We start from the raw sequence: 7,366 nt of genomic DNA, 5'->3' as shown, positions 1-7,366 counted from the left end.
TTCCGGCCGAGACTAGGGAAGATCGTGTCGTAGAGTTTGAGAATCTTAAGCAAGGGAATAATAATGATTGGGAGTATCACATGGAGTTCGCGCGCCTGTCAAAATATGCCATTCTAATATTGCCTACTATGGAGGCTAGAGTGTGCCGATTTGTGTAGGGCCTTAGCCCCTTGGTTATCAATGAGGCCGCTACAACTGCCTTGAATTCAGATATGAACTATGGGAAAATGGTAGCATTTTCTCAAGCTACAGAGGACCGTAAGCTGAAGAACAGAAGGGAGCGAGAGGGTACCAGCAAGGCCCGGTCCGCAGGCAACTTTGGGGAGTCATTTGGTGGGAGAAAATCAGCTTTGAGAGGAGGGTCATCAGGGTCATCCCAGTCTTTTGCTCAGTCTTCAGTTAGTGCACCGCTAGAAGGGGCTAGTGAGCAGTAGGCGAGTCATTTTAGGACCAATCAGAGTCGCAGGGGACCCCACCAGCAAGGCCGATCAGGAGGGAGATTCCAGCAGCAGCGGAGGCCCCCATGCTCCAAGTGTGGGAGGATGCATTTGGGAATACGCTATATGGACCTGCCAGTATGTTACGAGTGCAGATTGAGGGGTCATATTCAGAGAGAGTGTCGTGCATCCCGCCAGGGTGTGGATAGGGGCACAACACAACCATCTAGTTTTGCAGTTGCTATATCTTCAACACCCCCTCCAGCTCGAAGCACCCTAACACCAGCAGGGCGTGGTGAAGCTAGGGGTGGAGCACAGGGTTCGGAAGTATCCGGTCATTTCTATGCTATGAGGGGTCGCCAGAATTTAGAGGCTTCTCTAAATGTTGTCACAGGTATATTGACTGTCCAATATCATGATGTATATGCTCTTATTGATCCCGGTTCCACTTTGTCATATGTCACACCTTATGTTGCTATGGAATTTGGGATAGAACCAGAACATCTTCATGAGTCGTTCTCTGTATCTACTCCAGTTGGTGAGTCTATTTTGGCCGCACGAATTTATAGGGATTATGTTGTCACGTTGCGTGGTCGTGACACCGTGGAAGATCTTATTGAATTGAGAATGGTCGGTTTTGATGTGATAATGGGGATGGATTGGCTTTATTCATGTTTTTTCAAGCTTTATTGCCGAACTAGAACTGTTAGGTTCGTATTTCCAAATAAGCCAGTTACTGAGTGGAAGGGTGATGATGTAGTGCCAAATGGTAGGTTTATTTCTTACCTTAAGTCCACGAAAATGATCAACACGGGGTGTATTTACCATTTGGTCCGAGTTACGGACACCGATGTTGAGGCACCTACGCTTGAGTCTATGCCCGTTGTGAATGAATTTCCGGGAGTCTTTCTGGATGAACTCCTTGGGATCCCACCAGACAGGGAGATTGACTTTGGGGTTGATATGATGCCAGACATGCATCCTATATCTATTCCACCCTAAAGAATGGCACCAACAGAATTGAAAGAGCTAAAGGATCAATTGAGAGATTTGTTAGAAAAGGTTTTTATCCGGCCAAGTGTGTCGCCTTGGGGAGCACCAGTCCTTTTTGTAAGAAAGAAAGATCGGTCACTACGTATGTGTATTGATTACCGGCAACTCAACAAGGTCACAATCAAAAATAAAATATCCACTACCAAGGATAGACGACTTGTTTCACAAATTGCAAGGTGCTAGGTACTTCTCCAAGATTGATTTAAGATTCGGGTATCACCAATTGAAGATTAGGGAGCGGGATATTCCGAAAATAGCTTTTAGGACCCGGTATGGGCATTTTGAGTTTCTAGTGATGTCTTTTGGGCTAACAAATGCCCCAGCGGCCTTCATGGATCTTATGAATCGAATTTTTAAGCCATTCCTTGACTCTTTTGTGATAGTGTTTATTGACGATATTCTTGTATATTCACGAAGTCGAGAAGACCATACTGATCATCTTAGGGTAGTTCTGCAAACCCTACATCAGCACCAGTTATATGCAATGTTTTCAAAGTGTGAATTTTGGCTTAAATCGGTCATATTCATGGGACATGTAGTATCTAGTGAGGGCATTAAGGTTGATCCTCAGAAAATTTCGGCTATGAAAAATTGGCTGAGGCCTACAACTCCAATAGAGATTCGCAGTTTCTTACGCTTAGCTAGATATTATAGAAAGTTTGTGGAGGGTTTTTTCTACTCTTGCCTCTCTATTGACTAAATTGACGCAGAAGGCAATTAAGTTCCAATGGTCAGATGTTTGCGAAAAGAGTTTCCAGGAGTTGAAAGCAAGATTGACTACGGCACCGATGTTGATTCTACTAGAGGGTATAGATGAATTTGGGATATATTGTGATGATTCAAGAATCGGGCTTGGGTGTGTATTAATGCAACATGGTAAGGTGATAGCTTATGCTTCTAGGCAACTAAAGAATCATGAAAAGAACTATCCAACACATGATTTAGAACTTGCGGCATTGGTATTTGCATTGAAAATTTGGCGTCATTATTTATATGGGGTCCATGTTGATATATTCACGGACCACAAGAGCATTCAATATATTTTCAAGCAGAAGGAATTGAATTTGAGGCAGAGAAGATAGCTTGAGTTACTCAAGGACTACGACATTGATATTCTATATCACCCGGGAAAGGCCAATATTGTGGCAGATGCTCTTAGCCGGAAATCTATGGGTAGTTTGGCTCACTTGGAGGCATATCAAAGGCCATTGGCAAAAGAAATTCACCGATTGGCTAGTTTGGCAGTTCGTCTTGCGGATTTTAGTGAAGGAGGGGTAATTGTGCAAAATAGGGTTGAATCATCACTTGTTGTGGAAGTCAAAGAGAAACAATACAACGATCCATTGTTGGTGCAATTAAAAGAGGGGATTCATAAACATAATACCATGGCCTTTTCTCTTGGCATGGATGATGGTACACTAAGGTACCAAGGGCGACTATGTGTTCCAAATGTAGATGGTCTCCGTGAAAGAATTATGACTGAAGCTCACACTTCTAGGTATTCCGTACACTCAGGTTCTACAAAAATGTATCATGATCTTAAGGAAGTCTATTGATGAAATAATATGAAGAGGAATGTGGCGGACTTTGTGGCAAGATGTCTGAATTATCAGCAAGTGAAGGTCGAACACCAAAGGCCTGGTGGGTTGGCACAGAACATAGAAATTCCAATGTGGAAGTGAAAATTGATTAATATGGACTTTGTGGTAGAGTTACCTCGTACTCCTCGTAAGTTTGCCTCAATTTGGGTGATTGCGGATAGACTCACGAAGTCAGCATACTTTTTGCCGGTTAAGTCTACCGACACAGCGGAGCAGTATGCTCAGTTGTATATCAAAGAAATAGTCAGGTTGCATGGAACCCCAATTTCCATTATTTCTGATTGGGAGGGGGGCACAATTCACTGCAAATTTTTGGAAGAAATTTCAGCAAGGCTTGGGTACTCATGTGAATCTTAGTACAACCTTTCACCCGCAGACAGACGGGCAGGCAGAGAGGACTATTCAGACGCTTGAGGATATGTTGCGTGCTTGTGTTCTAGACTTCAAAGGTAGTTGGGATGATCATTTACCACTAGAATTTGTCTATAACAATAGTTATCATGCTAGAATTCAAATGGCACCAAGCGAGGCTTTATATGGAAGGGTATGTAGATCTCCAATTGGGTGGTTCAAAATTGGGGAAGCAGAGTTGATAGGGCCAGACCTCGTACATCATGCTATGGAAAAAGTTAAAATGATTAAGGAACGGTTGAAGACTTCTCAGAGTCGTCAGAAGTCCTATTCGGATGTTCGTCGTAGGGATTTGGGGTTCAAAGAAGATGATTGGGTATTCTTGAAATTTCCCCCATGAAAGGTGTAATGCGATTTGGTAAGAAAGGAAAATTGAGTCTGAGGTATGTCGGACCGTACAGAATCATTTAGAGGATCGGTGAGGTGGCGTACAAGCTTGAGCTACCGCCTGAAATATCATTAGTGCACCCGGTGTTTCATGTGTCTATATTGAAAAAAGTAGTTGGAGACCCGACATTCATTGTTCCGGTTGAGACTATTGAGGTTAATGAAGAATTTACTTATGAAGAGATTCCAGTTTCTACTATTGATCGGCAAGTCTGAAAGTTGAGAAATAAGAAAATTGCCTCCGTGAAAGTGTTATGGCGAAACCAACGGGTTGAAGAGACTACTTGGGAGACCGAGGAAGAAATGAAGAAAAAGTGTCCTTATTTGTTTGAATAGCTATGTAATCATTCTATGAAATTGTTCCTTATGAATTATGTATCATTTGTACATCTTATGTTAAAGGTGTTCCTTTTTGGTAGTATACTGCTCGTGAGGCCACAGTTGGCATTGTTTTAATGTTATGATGCGTCGTTGGTTCATGTATATGTTGTTAGGACTGGTTTTAGTGATTCTCTGGAAGGTGGTTAGGCCCAATTGCAGAGGACACTCTACCGAAATTTCTAAAATAATTGAGAGTTAGCCAAATTTTGGGGCCTTAAGGAAGTTAAAATGTTGGAAGAATATCTAAGATCTATACGAAGTCAAGAATGATTAAAGATGATTGTTAAGGTGAAAGGAGGACAATACTGTGCCTAATAATGACTTGTAAAACATTCGAGGACGAATGTTCTTAAGTCGGGGAGAATGTAACACCCCGGATTTTTTAAAAGTGTTTTAAGACCATTAACAAGATTGACGGGTGCTAATTATATCAATTCGGGTATGAACAAGACTAATAATTTGAATGATATCAGTTTATCATGATAATATATATATTATGTGTATTAAGAATGGTTTATGGTCTAAGAAGATCCCTAAGGCTAAGTCAAGTTGAAAATTATATGATGGGATAAAGTTTCAAGTGAGTGTGCACAAGACCTAACTTCCAACGAGCATAACTCTCAATATATAAAGATGTATATGGTGTACAACGTATCAAATTAAATAACTTTGCGTCTATTTTCCAACGCATCAAACCGTTTGTCATTTGGATAAGAATTCAGAAATTTATGGCGATTTTACTGGACATGTGTCATATGCGCGCCCAAATACGCGATCGCACATATTTGAGACTTTCTGCCTCAGGTGCGCGGCCGGATGCGCGGCCACTTGCCCAGGTGCGCGGCCGCGCATGTAGGAACTCATTAAATAACCCCAAGGCCGGGTATAGAGAGGGGTTAAGTCATTTTGGCCTAAAATCTAACATTTTAGAGTGAGAGAGAGTGCCCTAGAGTGAGAAGGTGTTCTTCAATAATTGTTCTTCAATACTTGCTCAAGTTTTGGAAGATTAAGAAGGGAAACTCACTAGGTATTCATCCTAGAGGTAAGATTCTACACCTTAACCCTCAATTTTGAATTTTGTCTAGAAATGGTTAATTAGCAAGATAAGTTTTGGGCATGAGAGTTGTTTATTTTACATGCATGTGTTATCAAAGGGTGTAGGAAGATTGTTGAGCTAAAAATGGTAAAGATTGGATTGTGGAAAGATGGAATCCTCCATAAAAGGACCTTGAAACCTTAATGCACACCTAGTGTTTGATAAAATTCGCAAATGAGCTAAAACCATGTTCATCTTCCTAATCTTGGTTCAGCTTGTTATATTTCTAAATTATGTCGAAGTTGCTAAGAATTCCGGAATATTTTAGAGATTAAGGAATCTCAATTGAGGTATGTATGGTTAAACCCCCTTCTTCTTAGAATCGAATTCCACGGTGTTCATGTAATTGAAGTAAGACCTTGATCATTATTGAATTGGCTATTCCTAATGTGGTTGTGTCGAAGGATATATGTTCAATATTTATTCTAAATGTTTTATCATGTCATCTTGCCATTTGAGGATATGTTCAAAATGTGTAATATATATTAGAAATGTTAAGACTTCATGTCAAGATCAAAATAAATGTTATGCCAAATTGTATGAAAAGCCTCTATGTGCCTAAGATTCCCAAATTGTTGTGTTATGTGAATTTAATGTCTTGAACGGGAAGACTTGTTGTTGTTGATAATGATTATGATAATGATATTTAAATGTGGAAAAGGGAACTGGAATATGAATCGAAAGAATTATGATGTGAGATAATTGAAATTATGGTTATGGTTGATGTCTCAAGTGAGATGGCCTAGCTGATCGGGCTATAATCGGATGCCATGCCAGACACATAGTGGTAACTGTGCTGGAAATGATAATTGAAATTGTGGATATGGTTGATGTCTCAAATGAGATGACCTAGCCGATCGGGTCAAGATCGGACTCCGTGTAAGAACACGGTGGTATTGTGGATTGTTGCAGTACTATTGTCCATTTCATTGAGATGGTGTTTTAGCTTTACAAACTAGTACTATTCGACGGACTAACATCCCTTTTGTCGTGGGCGCTGCATCTTTAAATGGATGCAGGTGGTTACATAGCAGACAATGTTGATCGCAGTTAGTGGTGCATCATCATCTTCTTAGCAGACTCGGTGAGCCCCATTTCATTCTGGGGTCATGTATTGTACCTTTTGTTTATATTGTGGTTACTTTTTGAGGTATAGCGGGGGACTTGTTGCCGGCACAATCTTTACTCTCTTTTGTATCTTTAGAGGCTCCGTAGATACTATGTGAGTTGTATATGGGTATTGGGAATGTTAAACCAGTTATGTTGTGTTTGATCACTTGTTCCATTCGAACTATAAGAAATATGTATTTTGAGGCTTAAAGGCGCAATGGATAATCAAATGATTTAACATCGTATGTATGAACTTCCTGTTGTATAATTTATGAAATAATGTCTTTTCTTGATCATTGGTGAATTGGGTAGAAAGAATCTAACAGGCTTGCTCGGCCGGGTTTACTCGGCTGAGCGCCGGTCATGCTCCTCGGTTTTGGGGCGTGACACCCCTCCCCCCCCCAAAAAAAAGATCAATCTGTCTTTACTAGTCAAATGCACGAGGTCATTGCTCTTGCAATTTCCTCTATTCTGATTTCTGTCAAAGCTTGTACAGAAAACCAAATGCTTATGCAACAATGTAGTAACAAGTTACTGTTACTTTATTGTGCTATAATATGAGCTAACCGTCTTAATACTTTAGCCATTTAAGGTTTCAATAGTACTTTATATACATAGGGGTAAAAGTATAAATATAAAAAAATTTAACGGGTTAACGGTTTATCCGATAAAAAATATTGAGTAATCCGCCCCAAACCGCTAAGTCGTTAATTATAAAATCTCAATCCGTTCACCATCCATTATCCCGATAATCTGATACCAATAAGCCATCGCTTCGATTCAGTTAATGATTTTGGTTCGGTTTTGAACAGTCCTAGTTGAAACCCATGTGCAAGCACCAGGGTAATTATTCGTGCTCGGGGTAGTGCTTAGGCTATGATATGCCTAAA

Source organism: Nicotiana tabacum, chromosome 17 (genome assembly GCF_000715075.1).
Source record: "Nicotiana tabacum cultivar K326 chromosome 17, ASM71507v2, whole genome shotgun sequence".
Lineage (NCBI taxonomy): Eukaryota > Viridiplantae > Streptophyta > Magnoliopsida > Solanales > Solanaceae > Nicotiana > Nicotiana tabacum.
Note: the sequence above shows the minus strand (reverse complement) of the source record.